At 51.1% G+C, this 23,138-nt stretch overlaps 1 long non-coding RNA gene across 2 annotated transcripts; it reads left to right on the forward strand.

Annotated features, from left to right (window-relative positions):
• The first annotated feature begins 8,007 nt into the window (after window positions 1–8,007).
• On the forward strand, window positions 8,008–20,098 carry LOC117007606. 2 transcript variants are annotated; one of them, XR_004420175.1, is made up of 4 exons: window positions 8,247–8,289; window positions 10,766–10,815; window positions 17,065–17,219; window positions 19,829–20,098. It is a non-coding gene; the product is annotated as an uncharacterized LOC117007606 (long non-coding RNA). The 2 variants fall into 2 exon arrangements; XR_004420176.1 differs by lacking the exon at window positions 10,766–10,815 and having other exon boundaries at window positions 8,008–8,289.
• The last annotated feature ends 3,040 nt before the right edge of the window (window positions 20,099–23,138 follow it).

The following is a 23,138-nucleotide window of genomic DNA, read 5'->3' on the forward strand; positions in this document are numbered from 1 at the left end:
CAAACCCACCCACCCACCCACGTACAGACCTTTCTCCCCTTCCCAGTGCTCCGCTCCCAACTGGGTCTGCTCCGTGACTCGCACGTACTGTGCTAGATAATTACACACTCGGAAAATACAGAAATGCCTAATCAGATACAGCCTTAAATGCACAAGAATTAGGGTTGTAGGATTGCGGCGTAGCATCCCTGGAGCTCTCTGCATCTGGCTCACACAACCAGCCCACGTGCACTGTGAAAATGTTGGGTTTGGGGCACAGACTGCTTTTATCTCCCTTATTAACTCCATCCATGAATTCTTTGTCTTGCCAGCTACTGAATGGTGTCATCAGTGGTCTTTGAAATACCATTTAAAATCTGTTGAGGCCAGGAGAACAGCAGAAAGATTTGTAAGAGGGCAACGACAGCACCAGAAAACGTGAATCAAGTTCAGCCACTTCTGTTGCTGTTTCTGCAGTATCTGGCTTATCCGTCCATGCATCTTCCCTTCATTACACTGGGTATAAATACTGGGATGATCGTGTCGTGAGGGATGTGCAGTGGAGTGCTCTGGTGAGTGATCACTGACGGGGTGACAGAGCTGGTTGGAAACCAAAGAGGCTCAAGCCCCCAGTGTAATGTATCCTGCAGGATGTGTGTGGGCTTGATTCGTCAAAAGCAAAGAAAACAATTTTACTAATGGGTGTTTGATGAAAAAACAGAAGGATGCCATGGAAATTTCTGCGCTGTCCTGTGCTCTGTGAGGAGACACCTCTGTCCTCTACCTGCGTTTTACTCCCTTGGCCTCAGCACTAACTCAGCCTTGCTGGATGCCAGACAGGTCATGAGGAGGGCTGGGGAGTGCGCTGGAAACATCCTCCTCCTCCAACAGCACCTGCCTGCCTCCTCAGCGTGTTTGCTTTGGCTGGATGATCTCGGAGGAATCTCCGCTCCCCACGTGGGAGCTGTGACTGGGCAGAGCGCTGCTGCCTGAGCACAGAGCCTCAGCAGCGCTTCTGTCCTTACCAGTGGGATTCCCTTCACACGGCAGGCTTTCCTCAGCCTCTGATTCACAACTACGCCGTTTAAATCACTTTTTTTTTTCCTTTCCCATTTGGGAAGCTCCTGTAAACTTCCCTCATCCTCCAGCAGAGACCTGGCAGAAGGCAGGGAAGCTGCAAAGCAGAGTCTCCTGCAGTGCCTTTCAGTGATATTTCAGTGATTGCACTTCAGATGCACTGAGCCCCAAGTACTCCAGGCCTGTAAACTCAGCTTTCCCTGGTTAAAATGTGCTCAGCTTTACAAAGCTAACACCTTTTGTACCTGCTAGTCTGGATTCAGCAGGACGCCTGCTTAGGGTTGAGTTACTTGAGTAAGTTTGAAAATATGAAATGTTGTCAGCCAGAGCATTAAAAATACAGGTGCAAGTACTGCCCTGGATCTGGGAATCACTAAAGCACACCTGCACACCAAGCAGGGCTGGCCCTGGCACTGGGGAGCCAACACAACAGGGATTTGTATTGGATCTATTATCAAAAAATCCCTCTCAACTGCAAAATCTTTATGTACCAGTCATTAAATGGCTTCCAATTCTAAACAGCCTGCCAGGCAGGCAATTAACATCATTAATTGAACAAAATTCTTCCAGAATAATTAATTTGGACTTAATTGCAGGACTCAATATTTTTCAAGGTGTATCTTTACCTTCTGCAGACCCTCTGAGGATCCTGGTGTTGGGCACATTGTCCCTCACAGCTCTTGGGAATCTGGAACCAATCCATCTCAGCCCAAATTTTTTGAAGGAGTTGTTTTAATTTACTCCAGAGAAAGCTGCCTGCGTGTAAACTCACCGATCTGCTGATGAGTAATCGGGGAGCTTTTGTGTTTTAATATTTTGATGTTTAAGGGAAGCAGCGTGAGGCTGACAGAATAAACCCGTGTATTTACAAGCTGTTCTGCACTGACTGGGGTACAAAGAGCAAAGGAATAAAAGTACAACAAAGAGCACAGAACTAAAAGATATGAACACAGCTCATCTTTAACTGAGCAGCGCTGGAGGAGTCTCAAGCCAAGAGATGATTCCTGGTCCAAGAGCTGGAGCTGCCCTTTCCAGTAGACCCTGAACTACGGAATTTAGAGCTAAAACCCAAGGAGAGGGACTTCAAAGAGATCCTCCCCCCTCCATTTACATTTGGGGTTTAGGTTTGTAAATGAAGCCACGTAGGGATTTAGGAATGGTGTTAAGGAAATGGAAGCGTAGGAAAGGTGCTGGGCATCTAGAATCAGGAAATTTCTATGGAAATGCTTGGCTGCTAACAGGATTTACGGGTATCTCCTCGCTCTAATGCATCTTTCTCTTCCACATAATTTCATTACATGTTGCCTGCCTTTCCTGTGTAGTCCCAGCATCCCTGAAACTTGTGGATTCAGTGGAGGAAGGGGCGTTCGGCATCAAAGAGTTGGATTGTAACACCAGAGAGGATCAACAGCTCCACATTTAAAGGGTGGCAAACTGGGAGCTGGTACAAGGCAGCAATCTGGAGAAGGCAGAGAAGTGAGGGGCCTTTAACTGCAGGGCAGGATCGCCCCAGCCCGTATCTAATGCACCACACGGTATTTACTGCCGTGTTTGTGTTTCACAGGCATTTATCAGCACGCTCGCTCTACCCTCATGTTTCTTTCACATTTCTCTATTTTTTTTTCCTGTAGCTTGCACGTATTAGGCATTTGTACTGTTGTGTCATTGAATAATTCAAGTGTTAAATTGCAGACCCCAAAACCCTCTCGGCTTAGACATCCTTCAGCCTAGTCTAACAGGAAGGAGTTTTACCCTCCCCTGAAGTTGTTTGCAAGTGAGGTGAACAGGAGCACATCCACACGTGGGGAAAAGGATAACCCAGCACACCCAGCGCCAGGAAAGGCTGGACTCGGTGGTCTCAGAGGTCTTTTCCATCCTAACTGATTCTGTGGAAGCACCGCAGGTGTGCGAACTGGCCCCGGTTCCTCCGTTTTGTCACTCACGCAATGTCAGCCCTTCCCCAGCGTCGGAGGCGGCCGGGCTCCCCCGCAGCCTCGGCAGGCAGAGGGCAGCAAAGGAGCCTTTTCACGTTTTTTCTTTTTTTTTCTTTTTTTTTTTTTTTTTTTTTGTTCTCAGCCCGTTGCAGTCGGAGCTTTCCAGCCCGATTGTGCTAAAACGCTTCTGTACCAGCGTTTTGCATTTACCAGCCCGGCCTCCCCTCCCCCGCGCCGCCTCAGCCCGCTCCCAGCCCCGGATCCAGGCATCGCCCCCATCCCAAGGAACTGGGGGGTAAAGGGGCTCTTTTTGGGGGGTCTTTTCCCCCTGGCCCCCGGCCATGCTGGGCTCTTTCCCCTCATCCCACCGCGTTGCGTTCCGCCGCTCCCCATCCCTCAGGTTTGGGGGCAGAGGGGCGCTCCCGGTTTGTGAGGAAAAAAATGGGGGTCTGCTCTTCCAAACCCCAGATTATGAGGGGAAAAAGGGGTTCTGCTCTTCCAGACCTCAGGTTGTGAGGGGAAAAGGGGATCTGCTCTTCCAGACCCCAGGTTATGAGGGAAAAAAATAGAGGTCTACTCTTCCAGGCCCCAGATTATGAGGGGGAAAGTGGGAGTCTGCTCTTCCAGGCCCCAGATTTTGAGGGAAAATGTGGGGGTCTGCTCTTCCAGGCCCCAGATTACGAAGGAAAAAGTGGGGTCTGCTCTTCCAGACCTCGGGCCGTGAGGGAAAAGGGGTCTGCTCTTCCAGACCTCACATTATGAGGGGAAAAGTGGGAGTCTGCTCTTCCAGACTCCCGGTTGTGAGAGGACAGGGGCTCTACTCTTCCAGATCACCGCCTGTGAGGGGAAAAGGGGTCTGCTCTTCCAGACCTCAGACTGTGAGGGAAAAAATGGGGGTCTGCTCTTCCAGACCCCAGATTATGAAGGAAAAAGCGGGGATCTGCTCTTCCAGACCCCAGGTTGTGAGGGGAAAAGTGGAGTCTGCTCTTCCAGACTCCAGTGTGTGAGGGGAAAGAGAAGTTCTGCCCTTTCACCTTCCGGATTTTGAGGGGAAAAGGGGTTCAACCCCCACCACCTCGCACGGCGGTTATGGAGGAGTTTATCCCTTACTTCTCCCTGCTCCATCTGCACAGGAAGAGGGGGTGAGGGTCGGTCTGAGGGGTGTCAGCGGGCTCGGGGGGCGTCCGGGCCCAGGGAGGGGGCTGTGCCCTGCCCCCCCTCCCGTTCCCGGCCTGGGACTCTTTCGCTCCCGCCCCCCCGCTCCTAAGCGGGAGTTTCCAGGAAGCGCTGAGGAGAGCCGCAGCACCGCGCAGCCTCTCGCTCAAGCGCGCTCCTTCCGCCGAGGCCGTGGCAGGAGCGCCAAGTAGTCCCAACCGCCTCCTCTCGGTCACTCGGCAAAAGGCTCCGTCCCGCGGCCCCTGAGCCGGGACACCGTTACAGGAACGGGCTGGGAGAAGCGTTTCCCTTCCCGCATCCTCCCGCAGCTTCGGGCGCCATAATGGGGATGAAGCGATGGGGGTGGGGGAGGTGAAAAAGCCCCAGCGCCGGCTGCGGCGGAGGGATCCGGAGGCGCGGAGGAGTGAGGAGGCGCGGGGAGCGGGGGGTGAGCGGGAAAACGCGGCGCGGAGCCGGGAACAGCGCCCCCCTCCCCCTGCGGCGGGGGCGGGAACAGCCGCTGAGGGGGGGGCGCCGTGAGGGGATGGCTGAGGGGGGACGGGACCCCCGCGCCAAAGTTTGGGGAAACTTTCCCCTGGTTTGGGGCCGCAGCCCCGCGTTCCCGCTGAGGGCAGGGAGCGCCCTCAGCGCCGCCTGTGCCCCCCTTTCCCTGTGCCAGCGCACCTGGGCTCTCCCTCCCTCGGTGCCGAGGCCGCGCTCCCTGCGCCCCGCAGATAAGGCCGAGCTCGCCACACCCCGCGGGCAGCCGGGCTCGCCGTGCTGGATAAGCGGAGCCGCCGCGTTCAGGGAAGTTTGCCCCGTGTTCCCCCCCTCCCAGCAGCTCGCCCGCGGGTGTGGTGGCTTCGCACAGGACCCCACAAATGGCAGCACACGCAGCCGGGAGCCCTGCGGGAGCTGGCCGTGCCCCCCGGCCCTGCCCTCATCCCGGTGACTCTCGTGTCCTCCTATTAACCCTGTGCAGAGGGGACAAAAGCTAAAGTATGATCCTGCGCTGCTCCCCCCCATCCCGCTGCCGGCTGCGAGAGCTTCACATCCTCCTGCTAAAGCTGAAAGGAACAAGAACAAGAGCTGCTGATGGTTGTAAGGCCTCGCTCGCTTCTCCCCACCCCCTCCGCCAGCACCATCCCCCACTGCAGCTCCCATGGACTCGTATCCCTCCCATTAACGCTGGAAGGGGAGGACAGGAGCTCTGATGGGTTTTTCTCAGGCTTTACTCTGTTTTCTCCCCCGACACACCGACCAGCAGCAGCTCCACAGCCCTGCAGAAGTGCAGAGCTGGCTCTGCCACCACATCCATGAATGCCCCTTCCCTCTGAGCTCCAAGGAAAAAGGAAAAAAACCACCCCGACTCCCCTCGTTTTGCTTATTCATTATAAGCGGTTGGCAGTGTGCTGTTAAAAACGTGCGATCTCTTGTTTCAGAAGCATCTGTGCTTTAAGAATAAGGTTTTGTCTTCTTGAATGTAGCTCTTCATAATAATCTCTTGAAGTGCTCCATTTTTGTCCTTAAAGTTCTATTTTATTACCTCTTCTGGATCAGCGAAGGTCGGTTTAACCCTTTAGAGATGAAAATCAGCAGCCACTTTAGGAAAACGTTGCCCTTCTCTTTATTAATTCATGCTTACAATATATTTTATGGAGGATTTTTTCCCCCAGCCCAGTCCTGCTGCATGCAGGAGGAAGTGTGTGCTTCAGCACTGATTAAAGTCATGTATGAGTTAATGAGAAGCTTGCAGAGTATGTGAAGCAAGAGAAAATCTTTAACCAGCTCTGCTGTTCCTTCTACATACCATAAACTTGCACACTGTAACCAGAAGGTGGATTGAATACGTGTGAAATGCTGCAGTAGGACACTCTTAAATCGCATCACAGGTGGATGCTCACTCAATTAATACGTTATCACTTCAGAATACCTTGAAGTTAGGTGGGTTTGTTGATTTTTTTTTTTTTAAGTATTTTGAGACTTCCCATTTCCACATACACAGGAATGGATGAAAGATGCTGTGAGCTCGCAGAGTGTTGTTTTGTGGATGGATTTTTTAATTTTGAACAGTCTGTTCTCACTGGTTCCCGGGTTAAGGGATTGATAACACGGGAGGGACTCTGAGGGGCTGCAGGAACCAGCAGTGGTGTCAACATTCCAGTTGTGGGACTTCTAATTTAAGACACGAATTGTCATAAGGAATAAGATCAAGGCTGAATCCTGCTTGCATTTAGGTCCAAATACAAAATACGCTTTGGAAGGAGTCCCCAGGGAGCACTGAGAGTAATTAAGTAAAAATAAAACCTTTCACTTCAGCCCCCCCCTTCCCCTTTTAACATAGACAAGTCAGTGCAGTGCTGGTTTCATTCCACCATTTTCATTATGTGTCCTGATATTTCTTAATTTTGAATTGCAGCTGAAATACTCGGGTGACTTATAATTTCAGTGATTTGGGGGTATTACTAGACCATACTTTTAAAGAAGTCATCTCGCTGTGTCCCAGAAGGAGCCATTGAGCAGTCGTTCTCATAAACAGCACTGAACTTCTTACAGCCTTGCCTTTCCAAACACCTTTTTTTTTTTTTACCCCTGTAATTTTCATCCTTAACTGTTGAATTCCCTTTTCTTTACATTAAGTAAATATTTATTAGTACCACTTGGATTTTTTTCATCTTTGTGGAAGAACAGAGCCTTGTCACGCAGACAATCCTTTCGTATTGAGGAGGTGACATTAAAAAGGAGTGAAGGAGAGTTGTCTTGTGCTGGGAAATGCCATTTTTGGAAAACAATACTATAGGAAATGGAAATGAAAAATACATTTTATGCTGGTGGGGACTTGTAATGAGGCTAAGAGAGGATTTGGTGTCTCAGAAAAGCAATGATTACAAGGGGAAAAGCGGGACTTTATCATCCATTTGTAAAAGTTCTCGGGCTGAATATCCTTTTGGGGAGCTGAAATTTGGCTCGAGTCTGTTTATGAACATCTGTTGAATGGAATTTTAAAAAGGCACAGATTATAATCTTAGTTTCTGCTGGCTGTTTAAGATGATGAAATAAAGCAAAATCAATGTATCTGCAAGTACATTTTGGGGTTTGTTTTGTTCATGGTGAGCTGCATGAATGCTCAGTGGTCTCTGCTGCTGAATATTGGGCTCTCTGTGTGTTCCCATACATTCTGCTATTTAACATATAGAATATTGCTGTGGCTGTCAGATTCCATTTGAGCACTCCTAGAAAGCAGTGGAGTTTTTGCAGGGGTTTTTTGGTGCCAGGAGCTCCTGGGTTTTGGTGTCTGTGCCGTTTCTTGCGGCGGGAGCGCACAGAGGGGATGCTGAGAGCTGCTGGGTATTCCCAGAACTGCTTCAGGTCTCATCCTGCCCACCTGGCCTCTGCCTGGGCTGCAAATGCAACCACTTTGTGTCCCCTGGCTCAGGATAGCACCACTTCAGCTTCTATTTCTGCAGCATTTGTGACCTCCTCTTATTCAGGGAGGATTTCACTGTAATTTTCCCTCCTATTATTTTGCCTCTTTTCACAGCCTGATGTTTTTTTGCTGTTGTTTTCTATTCCAAGCGAGGATGCTGTGAGTGCTTCAGCTCAAAATTTAGGTCATCTCCAATAGAGGAAGGGAGACCTAAAAAGTAAAAATAAGATTTCAATGTGCCTTTAAAAGTGACAACTCTCTGGGAAAAAATGTGCGAGCTCACCTGCATTTTGTGGCAGGACAGAAATGGAAGGGGCCTTTCCTGATTCCACAATGAAAGCTGAGTCTCTTTGTGAGTGTGGTTTCTTTTCCATGTGCTTTCCTGGTCCTTCATTTTCACACCTGATTTGAGCTTTAATCACTCAAATTATTCATGGGCTTGCCCTGGAAAAAGGAGAGAGTGACCTCTTCCCATCTGGAGTAGATGGATTCACCACCACCAATTGCAAATGGGAGACTTAATATTGGGGTTTGCACTTAAAAATTTAATTCTGTGGTTTCATTGCCTTTCAGGAATTCTGTGTGCTCTTTTCCAAACTGGTAAGTTGCAGTTGTACCACAGACATTTATTTAATGAATTTTTCTCTCAGCCTTGGACCCCTGTCTGCAGAGAGCTGAGCTGCTGAGTTCCAAAGCTCCTTGCCCAGGACCAGCCCTGTGAGTTATTTATTTTTTTTGTCTGTAATTATATCCAGTGTCTTCCATGACAAGGAACCTCAAGACAATTTATGAAATGAGCAGCCAGGAGAGCACTGCCCTTTGGAGGTGATGTGATTACAGTTTAGCTGTCCCTGAGCCCGAGGGGACACAGAGCCAACTGCTCCTCAGTTCATGTGGGGGCCTGGAATCAGCCACTGGAATTGATAAATATCTGTTGCTCTTTCTTTCCTGTTACTTTAGTGGTTTAATTTAAATTATTAAGGAACTGGTGAATCTGTTTTGTTTGGTTTCTGCTCCTCTTGGTAGCTCTGCAGTGTTACATGTGTTAGAAGTGCTAAGCTTGCTCTGGCCTAGATGTACAGTGAATACCTTAGTCAGTGCAGTTAAGTCCAGTTTCCTCTATTCACTCAGAAGAGATTTGTTCCTTATCTGAATTGTTCCTCCATTCAGAAGGAGAGAAGCCCTGCACAGCCAGAGCTCACCTCATAAATCACCCAGACAAATGGAGCTTGGGGCAGAGGAAGATACAGAATGGGAATAGTTGTGATTTAGGCTCCATGAGGTTTGTGCAGCTCTGCTGTGGGGATGTGCTCCCCAGCTCTGTGAAATACAAATGTTTGGAATGGTCACCATTTCCCATTTTCCTTCAGCTCAATTTGCAGATATCAGCTGGGCCCTGCTTCTCAGGGGTTCACCCTTAAACATCCTCTGGTATTTGGTGGCTTCTCTTTTGCAGTATTGGTGTGGTATTGATGAATTGTTTTATCAGAAGGTCAGAAGGAGCTGCTTGGTCTTCACCCAGGCTTTGATCCACAGATGTGGCACAAACCACTCACTCATTTCTTTGGCTCCCAGGCAGCAATCAGTGCAGCCACAGCAGCTCAGGGATCTGGAGTGCAGGACCTGGAGCAAGCAAAGGTCACACACAGGTGACATCCCCTCCCAGCCCCAGTCACCCTGTTCCTGCTGCTCACAGCTCTTCTGATGACACCAGGCTTCTCTTTGCTTGGTCTCCTGCCCAACTTAAACAATTCATCTCATTTGTGTTCAGAATAAGCAGTTCTGAAGAGCTGATGTCTTTTCCATTCCAAGAGTGTTTGATAAACACATTTGTTGGCACCTGTCCTCGTTTCCCTCACTCCTCCCATGTTCACTCCAAGGACCCTTCACAAGAATCTCACCCCCAGCTTTGAGGGGTCCCTGTGCCAGGTGAGAGCTCCCGTTGGTGCTGTGTCATTTGTGAGCAAGGAGAGGATGATACTTGGAGCTCAGTGGCTGCTTCATCTCCTCAGCTCTCCCTGGGGTCCTGCAGGCGCTTTCAGCTCTGCCTCACGTCTTTGATTTGGTGAGGTTCCCTGCTATTTACATTTCTTCACATATATCCTCTTCATGCCATCTGCTACCTTATGTTTTGCTCATCTCTGAAATGTAGTGACCATATTTCATGCAATGTTGTTCTACACGATTTTCTTAAAATTTAATTAAAAGGTTCTGAGAGAACAAAGCAAATTAGAATTCACCCATTTTGTGCAGACACTTAAAGTGAATGGGAAGCAACTGAATAAAGACCTTCAAATACCTTGAATGAATTTGTAGCCAAAATTCTGTGCAGTGTTTATCCAAAGGGTCTATTATTGAATTAATTAGAAGAGTTTTATTACTGACAAAAGTTCAGGTTGTTATCAAAGAACAGCATCTTCTCTAGGAACTCTTTCTTTGGAATTCAGCAGCTCTCCTGAGTGGTATTTACCTTGGAGTGAGTGTGTGGCTGTGCCTTGTTAGATAAAAGCTGCAGCACTAAAACTGTTTTACTGAACTTAGCTCCTGACCTGCCTTCTGAGGCCACAGCTACAAAGGGATGATACATCAATCTAGTTTGTTTGATCTAATTACAGCTGTTTAACCATTCTGAGCACAAGTGCACTCACCCCACTTTGTTATGCTGATTTCAGGTATTTTCACTGTTAATCGGGTGCACAGTGCTGGGTTCTTTCTTGTATTAATTTACCTCTCGAGGTACTCTGGGCAGTTATCCCACAGAGAGCTGCTCTGCTGCTCAGCTGTGTGTTGTTTTTCACAGTGTGTTGACAGGGAATTCTCAGGAATTCGGGGATCCTGTGGGTCAGCCTGACAAATGATTGCTCCCTTTCTCCTGACATCGATTGGTTTTTCCCCTGTGCAACTTCTTTTCTGGAAGGCTGCAAGGTTCATGAGGAAAGTGATAAATCCATTAAAACATCCCTTAACATGCAGGAGTCCTCTGCCACCTGTGGAAGAGCAGATTTCTGATTATTTCTAACTGAAAACTCTGGGGTTTACATCAAGAATATTGTCATGGGGTCTTCTTTTATATGTATGATGTTTTGTGCTTGGGTTAAATTACCTGGGGTTTTTGCCATGTACAGCTGTGGATCAAACAAGGGCTGTGGAGCTTCAAGGAATTATCATGGTGCATCTCCTCCTCTGTTCCCAGTGCCCATGAACTTTGGATTGCTGAGCTGTCCTCTAACAAAATGGACTAAGGTATTCTGTCCCCTCTCAATTCCACCATGAGCTCTCTCCTTTTTGTTTTCTCTTTTTCTTTTTTCCAATTGGTTAAGCAAATCCAGCATCCCAGATTGTTCTGGAGGGTTAGATTTCCTCAGCCTCTCAGCATTCTTGTTGCTCTCTTTGTGCTCTTTTCATCTGCTTTTATTTTCTAACGTGGGACCTGAAAAAGGACAGAATATTGCAGCTGAGAATATTCCAGCCAAAATTAAATCTAGGAGGCAGAACCTCAGATGAATTCTGGGATTCTCATTTGGTCCAAAACATTGATGATGTGAAGATACAGTTCATGGCTATGAGGTGTCCTCTGGTGAGAACACTGAGAAAAACGAAAAGGGAAAGAAAAAAGGAGGAAAACACCCGGCTGAAGATGTTTTTTGGCTCTGTGCTTGTGTGTGTCATTGTTTATAGGAAGGGGAAGAGGTGCTGGATCCAAGGAAGCTCAGAACAGTGGGATGGAAAACATCTCCAGAGGGCTGGCACCTAGGACAGAGGGGATCCACATTTTGTGTGGAGAGGGGAGGAGAGGTGAGATGAAAGAAATGGGTGACATGTTCCTGGTGGTTCCTTAGGGTGGAAACAGGAAAACTTCAGGAAAAGCAGATCAGTGGTGTGAACCTTTGAGGTGCAGTGCTCTGGGATTTTGGGAATGAGTCTGAAGAGTTCCCTGCAGAGCAGAGGAGCCCTCCCTGGGACAGGGACAGGGGGACAGGGACAGGGACAGGGGGACATGGACAGGACAGGACAGGACAGGCAGTGCAGCCACAGCAGGGCAGTGCTGTCTCCAGGCCCCGTGTGCCCCAGGGAATGTGCTGAGCTGGTTGTGCTCCAGGCCCGCATTCCCTCAGCCTCTGCCCGTGCTGCTTCACGCTCCTGTGACCCGGATGAATTTACCAGGGAGCTCAGCAGGGTGTGCAGTTTTCCTGCCTGTGCTTCCAACGCTTTTGCCCACCCTAATCCAGTTCTTTGCACCGTGATGCAAACTCTAATTATAAATCAAATCATACAAGCTGCCTTCTCAAACTCTTGTCTCGTTCAGAGTTTTCTTTTATCCTTGTTATTTGATGTTTGCTTCCATATTTTATTTATTGCATATAATTCAAGAGCTGCAGTAAATACAGAATTACTAATTGTAATGGATTTTTGTTACACTTATCACTACAGTGTCTGAATAGTTTTTAACCACCATAAATGCATCTTCACGATATTGCAGAGATTGTCTTCTCATTTCACTGATTAAAAGTGGGGAAAATGATGACAAAACTGTCAAAGCTCTCCACTGGGTCTGTGTTCCCCAGAGGAAAGAAGGATTCTTTAAAATCCAGTTTTTCTAATAATAAGGCATCCAATTCTAGCAATCACTGTAGTTGTAGTCAGGCCTTTAGATATGTGTTTGTTGCCACCATTACCCTCAAGTTCAAATGTTGCCTTCAAGCCACAGTCTGTGTGTCAAACTCACCCTCTCACCCCTCTCTTTGTTGGAGTTGGCTGAGATGAAGCTTCACTCTTCTCTCCTGACAGATTCCTTGCTCCTGTAACCAGCTCAGGGAGCTTTTTCTGTGATTATTCCAGTTTTCATGTGTCATTCTTGAATAGAAGCTGTACCAAAATTCTGTAAGAGAGCTGTTGCCATAACATCTGGATGTGCCTTACCTGGTCTTTAGATCCCATTTGTCATCTTCATTTCTGTGACTAAACAACACTTGTGAGTGTTCATCCTTCCCTGCTAACTGGTGAGTTCCCAGTTTTACAGGAGTTTGGGTGTGAACAGCCTTGTGATCTGCATTAATCCCATTACTGCATTCCAGCAGCCCATTCCTCAGCACTGCTGGGCTGCTCCAGAGCCTCATCCAGCTCTTCCTGCAGGGAATCCAGGCTCCAGGTGCTTTGGGTGTTGGCAGTAACCAGCTGGAGTCACACTGGATTTTTAGTCATTTCCACCCACAAACCTTCTCTTTCATTGACCTTCATATTCTCCAATTTAACTTATTTTTACATGATTATTTTAACCTTAATTTTACATGATGCACCAAACATTTTATTGGTTTGGGGATGGGTGAGATCTACTGTGTCTTCCTTTACCCAGAAAAATTTGCTGCCCTATCAAAGAAAGGCATCAGCTTTGTCTGGCATGATTGCAACCTTTGTTGTATTTTATCTCTTTACTTTCCTCTACACCTTTTCCCTCTCCTGAGGAAAAATAATTCAGGTTTTGCATCTCATTGAGGTCAGGTTAATTAGCCTCTCTTTGTCTGGACATTACTTGCACTGTCTTTGGCTTGAGTTTGGGGTGGGTTTTTTAACTTTTCCCCATAATAGGATGCCAAATTTAGATTATTTTTGTGTCTCTAGAAGTGGAAATAAATCCAGTGTTAGCACCACAACTCAGCAGTAGTGCTTCGTGTTTTGGTTGAATTTTCTTTATTAGTGACTGTTTTGGTGTTTTGGTTTGGCACTTTTTTATTTTTAAAGAAAGTTGCTGTGCTGTGGCTATTGAACAAGTCCAAAAAAAAAAAGAATTTTAAGTATTTGCAAAGTTCTTGAAAGCACAATGATAACGAGCAGTTTCTTGAACAGTGCTAGCTGCATGCAGGGCTGTTCTCCTGGGGGATGCTGAGAAGTGCAGGGATGGCACAGGGGAGGTGACACCCAGGGATGGCACAGGGGAGGTGACACCCAGGGATGGCACAGGGATGGTGACACCCAGGGAGGCAGGGATGGCACAGGGGAGGTGACAGCAGGGATGGCAAAGGGATGGTGACACAGCAGGGATGGCACAGGGGAGGTGACACCCAGGGATGGCACAGGGGAGGTGACAGCAGGGATGGCACAGTGGAGGTGGCAGTGTAGGGATGGCACAGGGGAGGTGACACCCAGGAATGGCACAGGGGAGGTGACACCCAGGGAGGCAGGGATGGTGACACCCAGGGAGGCAGGGATGGCACAGGGGAGGTGGCACTAGGGATGCCACAGGGGAGGTGACACCCAGGGATGGCACAGGGGAGGTGACAACAGGGATGGCACAGGGCAGAGGGGAGGTGACAGCAGGGATGCCACAGGTCAGCACTGCTCAGGGAGGCTGCAGGCCCTGGCTGAGCACCTGAAGCCAGGCACAGGAGAAACCCAGGGCAGGAACTTTCCTGAAGCTGGGAAAAGTCATCTTTTCAAATGCTTTATTTGCTAATGCTGCTAATTGCAGCGTTTCTGACAGCTGTAATGGCTCTGACTCTTTCTGATCACGTTTCACTCAGGATCTAACTCTAAAGGCTGGGATGCAAGCAACAACCATTGCATGTTTGGATTTGGAGTGGGTTTTTTGTTGTTTTGCCAGGTATACTCCATACTTTTATAAATATTTGAAAATTCTGTCCATTTTACCATTGTTCAGTACCTCTGGAGCTCGGTTTTACCAGGGAAGCTGTGGCCAGTGCCTTTGTTTGGTGCACATTGTGTGATATCCCAGCTCTAGCAGCAGTGCTGTTGCTGAGGTGTGATCATGGGCCTCTCTCAAGGCACAGATAACTGATAGATAAAAATGACCTCATTGCACAACCCACTGCTGAAAACTCCAAAAGTTCCAGCAAAGCTGCTCAGAATGTGTTTGAATTTTTGTTTCTGGGTAAATGTCACTGAGGTCCCCATTTGTGATGTTCTCAAGGTGACTTTTAGGCTGCTGGAGCCCGAGGGGGTGGAGGCCTGGAGCAGAAAATCGGTCCCAGCCCCACCCAGGGACCCTGAGTGCGTGGGAAGTCCCAGCACTCCCGGGGGGCTGATTACAGAATTCAGATTGGAATTACACATTTATGTGAGGCTGCTGAAAGGTAGATAAGGACAATTCCTGTTTGACCCTTTCTTGGCCAATGTTTGCAAGCTGCCCAACACCCTGTTTATGTGGAATTATTGAGATTGTTTTGGGTTATTCATTTTTTCAGCAGTTATTTGTGCCTGCCTTTGTACAGCTGGAATGAAGGGACATTACTAAGTGTTCTCCCCATAGCATGAATATTTAATAGTTTATAGTGTGCTCCTTCTCTGTGTCTGTGTGTGCCTATATAATACTAACAAAATCTCTCAAAGTCAGTTTTTGCAAGAGATTTTCAAAGCACATCATGTATCTGAGTCACGGTGCTGAGTAAACCACTGTTGTAGAATTTCACCTGAAATCTGAATTTGCCAAACAGTGGCATCTTGCACATAAGCACAGGTTCTGCTAACTTCCCCTCGAGATTTTATTCCAGTCTGATCCAATTTCCCAGTATGGACGAACTGGTGTTTCTTAGAAATAAAGGAGAGATGTTTAGCCTGTTGGAAAGAGGATTTTCTTTGTTTCTCAGATGTGCAGATACTCGCGTTGTGGAGCTCTGAGCTGCTCTGGGTGTGCTGGGCGGGTCCTGCAAAGTGCTGAGTGCATGGCTAAACTTTAAGGGAGTAGATCCTTAAAACCACCGGGGCTGCTGATGTTTAAAATTACTCAGAGCGAAGTGCTCTGATGGCCCCCGTCCAGTGCCTTCCACATCTCCCAGCAGCGAGCCCTGAGGAGGCAGCGATGGGCTGCAGCTCCATTTCCTCCTCCCCTTTGAATGCGAGGTTTAAAGCCGGAATTCTGACAGCTGTTTAATTAGAGACACTCATCTGAAGCGTGAGCGGTGCGATGTGCAGCGGTGCTGTGCCTGCTTTCCTTCCCCCTGCCTCTCCTGGCATCCCAGCTCGCTCCTCTCGCCGTCAGTGCAGGGCTGGCAGTTTGCGCTGCTGCTCCGTTCCTGCTTTATCCTCTTCCATCTTTTCCATCTGCTTTATTCTGTTTGGAAAATGGCAATGTAGAATGTGTTTGGTGTAACCTTAATCCTGACCAGCATCTGGGCTCCGTTTGAAAAAAAAAAAAAAAAGCATCAAGCGAGGAAGGTTTCTGTGTATGTTTCCCCACTTCACTAAAACAAAGTTGGGGGGCAGGAAGGGGCAGAACCCAAAATAACCATTGCAAAATTATATTTATTGTAATTGACTTGTTAATGAATATGCGGGGTTTAATGTGTTTTCCTGCCTGCACGGACAGGGGTTTGTGCTCCCACCTCTGTCCCGGTGGGGGTCGAGGCAGAGCTAAACCGGATTTGGAGCATTTTGGGGAAGGAGAGAAAGGGGGGAGGGAGGTGGTTCTTTAAATCTGCTTTTAACAGCCTCCCTGCTAATTACTCCCGATATGTAAAACTTAACGCCACCGTAAAACACGGGATGCGCTGAAATTCCTGCCTGGTGCTTCCTGACGTTTCCCTGTTAAACTTTCCCAGGCCCGCTGAGGTCCCGGTGCGGGGCGGCTCCTGGGGCAGGAGGGGACCGGGCAGGAGGGGACAGGACAGGATGGGGACAGGGCAGGAGGGGACACATGGGGACAGGGCAGGACCGGGCAGGATGGGGACAGCATGGGGACAGGGCAGGAGGGGACAGGGCAGGAGGGGACAGCAAGGGGACAGGGCAGGATGGGGACAGGATGGGGACAGGGCAGGATGGGGACAGGGCAGGATGGGGAAGGGACAGGAGGGGACAGCATGGGGACAGGACAGGATGGGGACAGGGCAGGATGGGGACAGGATGGGGACAGGGCAGGATGGGGACAGGGCAGGATGGGGAAGGGACAGGAGGGGACAGCATGGGGATCGGGCAGGAGGGGACAGGGCAGGAGGGGACAGGGCAGGATAGGGACAGAGCAGGATGGGACCGGGAAGGAGGGGACAGCATGGGGACAGGACAGAATGGGACAGAACGGGATCGGGCAGCGGTGCCCGCGGAGCGCGGCGGGGCCGGGGGACACCGGGATCGAGCACCGGGATCGAGCACCGGGATCGAGCACCGGGAGCGGGCACCGGGATCGAGCACCGGGAGCGGGCACTGGGATCGAGCACCGGGAGCGGGCACTGGGATCGAGCACCGGGAGCGGGCACGGCTCGGGCACCCGCGGGGCTCAGGGGGCTCCACAGGGATCCAGCTCCGATGGGGGGGTGGGATCGCTCCCCCCGGCCAGGACAGCGCTGCAGCCCCGACTCCCGAGCCCCCTTTCCCATCGGCGCTGCCGTTGGATTTTCCCGAGCCGCGTCTGCTCCGCGCTCCCAGCCCTGGGCTCTTGAACTTCTGTCCCCGGCAGCCACAGAGGTCGCTTCTGAGCTCCACGCGAAGCCTTTTTTTTTTTTTTTTTTTTTTTCACTATTTATTTATTTATTTCTTTTCCCCCAGCTCGGGCTCTCCCTCCCTCATGGCCAGAGTGGAAAAGCACGTTTAAATCCCGAGCTCGCCTTTCCCACGTGGTGCCTCGCTGAGCCGCTGTCACAGCCACGCCGCGCTCTCACAGGGCACCGGAGCCTCCCCCTGCCCTGCCGGGGAGGAACAAGGTGATGCACATTTTTAATTAAACCCTATTTTCGGGACACCTCGCTAAACCCCAAACTTGTGCTGAAAAATTCGCTCTCGTCGTGATCAGGCTCCTGCTTTTTAATTCCACCTGGACCGAGTGTACAAATAATGAGGGGATTAAAGCTCTGCTCCCCCCGCTCCTGGGTGCCTGCTGAAGGGATGGGTGTTTGTCAGCGATTTGGGGGTTAATTCAGACGAGTTTATTGCACATTCTGGGTCTGCATACACGCGTGGTTTGGGGTGAAGGATCAGCAGCGTGTGCAGGGGGACAAACCCAGCTGTGGCTATGGATGTGGGATGTCCTGGATGTGTGTCTCAGCATTAAACCGAGGGGGGGCTGGGTTGGAGGTGACTTTTCACCCCATTCCGAGCTCCTGGTCGCAATGTGCTGCGTTTCAACACTCACTGGGGACAAAAGGACACAGAGGGGAGCCAGGGCAGCACCCCAAATTGCATCTGCGCTGCAGTCTGCCAGGGAGGGTGTCCCCAACCTTTAATTATTCCGTTTAAACAGGCCTGGAGCACGCCACATTTTTCAGGCCTTTTCCCTGGTGTCTCTAGGAGGCAGCCTTCATCGAGCGAGGCGAGCAAATCTTGGCAAAAAGAGCGCCGAAGGATGTGAACCCCTTGGAAAATTCCACTTCCTGCCCAGCACTGCGTGTCCTTGGGTCTCTCACTCATTCCCATGCACTTAACGAGGGATTTCTGCCTCAGGCTACCACACCAACTTTCTAAATAAACGCCGCGCACACCCGAGCGCGGTGCTCTGCGCTTCATCTCAGCCCAGCACCAGCTCTCTCTCCTCTCCTCCTACTTCCCTCCATTTTATTTCTCCGCTGGTTTTTCTCTCCAGCAGGCTCCAACTCTCTCTCCTGCTGAACTTGCCGGGAACAAAAGGCTCCGTTCCCGATCCAGCCCGCAGTTGCCGTGAGAAACTTCCTCGCCAGCGCTGTCTGTCGCTCCGCTCTCCCTCCCTCGCTCCCTCCCTGCCTCGGGAAAATGGCAGTGCAGGAGCTTGATGAAAAGGGGGAAAAATCCCTCCTTTCTCCGCGCCTGCCTCTCCGCAGCATCCCCCCTTCCCCAGCCGAGACGCCTGAACTCAAACTTCTCTAAAAATACACTTTAGCAGGGTAGATTTTCACCTGGATTTTCAGGAGGGGATGTGTTTTTTACACCCCACCGAAAAGAGGCGCCGAGGTGGGGGAGAGGCCGAGGGACAGCTTTTTCCAGACGGGAGAACCTGCTGCTGACCCCTCCCGCACGGCATCGCCAGGTCCCAGGCATTTGGAACACAATAAGTTTTCCTTCAGTGGGAAAATCCAGGCCCGGAGTTCAGATCTTTCTCTTTTCGCAGCTTTAAAAGCCTTTTCTTTCCCCCTTTTTTTAACTCTTCACAGTGGGGCTCGCAGCAGAACGCGGCCGCTCTGCCAACCCACCCGAGAGCTCCCAAACCTGGTGGGATTCGGGAAAAACAGACGGCAGGCTCCGGATCCAGTGCAGGGGTTTTTGCCAACTCCGGTCCGCGTTTTGATTTTCTTTTTTGCCCTTTTTTTTTTTCTTTTTCTTTTTTTTTTTTTTTCTTTTTTTTTCTTTTCTTTTTTTTTTTTTTTTTTTTCTTTAAAGTAGGTTTACTCTTCCTTCCCCGAGCGCACCGGAGCGCTGCTGTCCGAGGGCAGCCGGGGTGTGGAATTAACGGGGTTCATCTTTCCCTGCACTTCATTCCTGTCTTCCTCCCCTTCCCTATATTCCCTATATCCCCCAATTTCTCCTGGAATTACTAAATCCCACCCGCACCTTTACTTTCACTGCTGGTCTCCCTGATCGTCCCCACCCCGCACAGCCGTGTCCCCAAACTCGCGCTGTGCCCTTTCCCTGGGGTGGCACCGGTGCGGCTGCGGGACACGGGTGGCACCGGCCCCGGGACACGGGTGGCACCGGCTGCGGGACACGGGTGACACCAGCCCCGGCCCCGGCCGCGCTCCCGCGTCCCTTCCCCTCCGCAAACTCCGCTTCGCTTTTTCCTGCTCCTCGCCAGCGCTGCGAAAATAATGCATTTCCTCGAGTCAGGCCGAGTCCACTTTCCTGCCTTAAAATGCATCCAAAGTTTCGCAGCTCGCTGTCAGATGTCACCAGCGGGCTCTGGCGGGGCGGCCGAGCCGGGCTCGCTCCCTGCCCGGGGAACCTGGCGTGGGAAGCAGCAGAACCCCGCAGAACCCACGGCTGCCTCTGAGCTGCTGATTCAGCCCAGGGACAGAGTTCCCTTCGCCTGGCACCCTCAGCGCAGAGCCATTGTGTGTCCCCAGAAAGAGAATTATACGATATTTTAGCGTTATGTTGAAGTGTATAAGTGAGTGTTGTCTCGCGTGATGCCCAGCAAACAAATAATTCAAATAATATCAATCTTAGTGGTGACAGAGCCACGAGGAGAGTGCTTAACCCAGATACAACAGCAGCTAAAACACTGCAAGGACTAGGCTGGGCAAATATAAACATATTGGAAGGAAATGTGATTTTCTTTAGGAAAAAGCCTGCAAGAGCAGCTGCGGTACAGCCAATAACCCTCACGGCTCCATTCCATCTTTTGCAGGGCGCCCCATGGATTATAAGAGATGGGTCTCTTGTTCTCGTCCCCGAGCATCCTTCCCGCAGCGCTCCGTCCATCCCTGCCCGGCTCCCTGCGCTCTGCCCCGCCTGGAGCCGCAGCCGGCTCCGGCAGCCGATCCAGTCCGCGTTTGTAGCCAGGGAAAGGCTGGGTAATGATAACTTGTGTGTGCGAGCTGAGCCGAGGCAGCGCTGACTTTAGTCCGGTTTCCATGTCAACGATTCAGTCCATATTTGCCATCACACAGTTGGCAGAGCCCGATTTTTTTTTTTTTCCGTGGAGGGGGGAGACACTACTCCTGTTTCTAGTACTCTAATCTAGACCAGGTTTCCTAAACTGCCTTAGTGCTGGGTTAAATGGCACGGCCACCTTCATGAAGGAGACTTCCAGTCAGGAGGAGGCAGCGCGGTGGCGGGGGCCTGCAGTGCCATGTGAGCGCCGCTTCCGAGCCTATCTGCGAGCCGGGGACGAGCGGCGAGCCCGGCACGGGGACAGGGCAGGGAGAAAAGGGGAGAAAAGGGAAGGAAAGGGAAGGGAGCACAGCCGGCGCTGCCGAGCACGGATGGCCCCGGCTGGGAAAAGTGAGGATGTGCTGCAGGGAAAAGTCGCTGCCCGTCCCCATGGATGGTCGCGACATCCCGGGACTGGCGGGAGGATTTTCGGCTCTTAGGTGGCAATGTTGTTAAGAACTGTGCTGTCATCTGCTTCCCAGTGCTCACGGCTGGGAATTCACTGAATGCCTCAGTATTGAGTAAAGTGCCAGGGCCTCATTGATGAGGCGTATTCCAAAATCTGCTGCAGCTTTCACAAACATTTGGTAAAGTGAGTGTCTCCTCATTGTGTGGGTGGCTGGGGAATCCAGGCTGCTTTTCACATTACTATCAACACCGGGTTTCATAGTCTGACACAGTGCTCCTGGGAGGGGGCTCCAAAACACGGACACACACAGAGGTGTGAGCTCGGCATCCTCGCCTGGATGCACCCGAGCTGCTTCCCAGGCTCCCGAAGTGAAGTGGTTAAACTTTGGTGACGCTCAGTGAGCTGGGGGTGCTCCCTGAAGCACACCTGCCTTGGGGCTGGGGATGCTGAGATGGTCTGGGATTAAATTCACAATTCCCTCCAGTCCGTGCTTTATAAAGTTTGGTGCACATGGAACATCCAAGGAAGAGTTTTGGTGCTGTGGGACACCATGGACATTGCCAGAACGCTGGGCTTCACTTTTGAGAGTCCAGCCTCAAATACTGGAGCAGTTTTCCCCCTCTTCTCCTTTGTCTTTCCAGAACCCAGGATTTCATCAAATAACTCCTCTGAGGAGAGGATGTACATCAGTTTTTGTTCTAGCACATTCCACAGTTTCCAAACTCTGCTGAAGAAGAACATCTTGGTGTTTTTCCTTCTCTGTGGTCCTCACACATCTCACTGAAGCCACAGGGCCTCCCATGTGAGATTTCAGCATTGTTCTGGGGCTTCAACTCTTGTGAAGGCCTCGAGTACTATCACAATACCAGTATCATCATTTATTACCCGTTTTTTCCTAATAGTTTATTTACAGCTGAGGAGAGAGGCTCATGAGCCAATTTGCTGGATGGGATCTGCTCCACGTAGCAGCCAACTGGGAGATGGCAAAGGTTCTTTGTTTGGAGCCTGAGGGGCAGTTTGTTGCTCTAGAAAACATTTAGAATTTTGCTATTTATCCCCATATCCCACTTTCCAGCTTTGGAATAACCCCTTTGTTCCACCACCTGCACTCTGGATGATAAATATTTCATATGATAAGTTTTATAACGGGTGTGAGGGCTGAGTTGCTGTCAGTAGACACTGACACCTTCACCTGATCCCCAGCAGGCACAGGGGGCTGGCAGGGACCCCTCCTGCTGCCCAAGGCTTTGCCTCCCACCCTGGGCTCGTGTTTGCTCCGTCCCCGTGGGATTCCTCGTGGGTGCTGTTGTCACTGTTTGTTGTCACTGCACTGGGGTCACTTCTGCCACGTTGACTGTTCTGTGGTGATGCTCTAAAATGGCAGCCTCAGACCTCAGAGTCTCCTTCAGCTCCCCATCCCCTGTTTTCTGATGTTTTCTCTCATCCTAGAGTTGTATTTACTTCAACTTCACTTTTCCAAGTATTTCCATATTCCAGAGGAACACCAGTTCATGGGACTCAGGCCTAACCCACACCACACCTGCCATTTTTACCAGACATCCACGTCCTAATCTCTAAGAATTTGGTGATTATAACCCAAATAACTCATCTTTTTGTCCCTCCATGCCCTGCTGCAGCCCCGCTCCATGTGAAGTTAAACGGGCAGGGTCAGACCCCGCTGGCACAGGCCAGGCTATGTCCAGGACAGAGCTCCAGGTTCACTGCTCTCCTCCCTGCTCCCGCTCTGCCAAGGCCTCGGGGATGGAGGAGGTGGAAATCTGGCTCTGAAAGGGTTGCAGAAGAGCATGGCCCAATTCCCAGTTCACCTCTTGACAGCCGGGGAGCTCCGGCACGGCGTTGGGCTCTGACTGCCAGCGCATCCTGTCCCATTGCCCAACGTGTTGTGTCTAGATGCGCTCAGGTGGTTTTGGATCTGGGAATCGCTGGTTCCGTGCCCACCGCCCTCGCCTTGGCAGGAGCGGGGAGCCGGACTTTTCTTGGATTGTCCGCGCGTGCAGTCACAGCCCTGGCGCGCCGCCAACGCCTTTTCCAGAGGGACACGGCCAAGCGGAGAGGAAATGACAACCGCTAACAGTTCGCAGAGGGCTTAATTCTAAATGGAATTTCTAGGGACAAAGAAGAGGCGCTTCGCTAACCCACGGGCACAAACCCCAGCGCCGGCGGCCGCCGAGCGGCCGGGAGGGCTCCGGCCGCGGGACATCGCCCGCTGCCCCCGGGGATCGCCCCGGGCGGCTCCGGCCGCGGCGGGGGAAGCGCTGCCCCCCGGCCCCCGGCTCCGCCGATCCGCCGCGGGTTTTGCGGGCGGCAGCTCCGCGCCGGCGGCGGCCGGGGCCGGCCCGCTCCTCCTTTGTGACGGGGGGGAGGCTCCGCTCCGGGCCGGGCTGCGCTCCGCTCCGGGTTTGGCAGGCGGCCGCGGCGCTGGGTAAAATGGCAGCGCTGAGCCTCGTGTCGGACTGAGCCCGCTCGGCCGAGCAGAGTCGGAGCTCGCCCAGCCCGGCCCCGCCGCCGCTCGGCCCCGCTCCGGGGACGGCGCCCGCCCGCCCGCCGTGTCCCCCCTCCCTCCCTCCCGCCTCTCCCGCACCGGGAGCCCCGTCCCGGGTCCCCCCCCCACCCCCCCTTTCCTCCTCCTTCCCCC

This window comes from Catharus ustulatus, chromosome 26, assembly GCF_009819885.2.
Source record: "Catharus ustulatus isolate bCatUst1 chromosome 26, bCatUst1.pri.v2, whole genome shotgun sequence".
Lineage (NCBI taxonomy): Eukaryota > Metazoa > Chordata > Aves > Passeriformes > Turdidae > Catharus > Catharus ustulatus.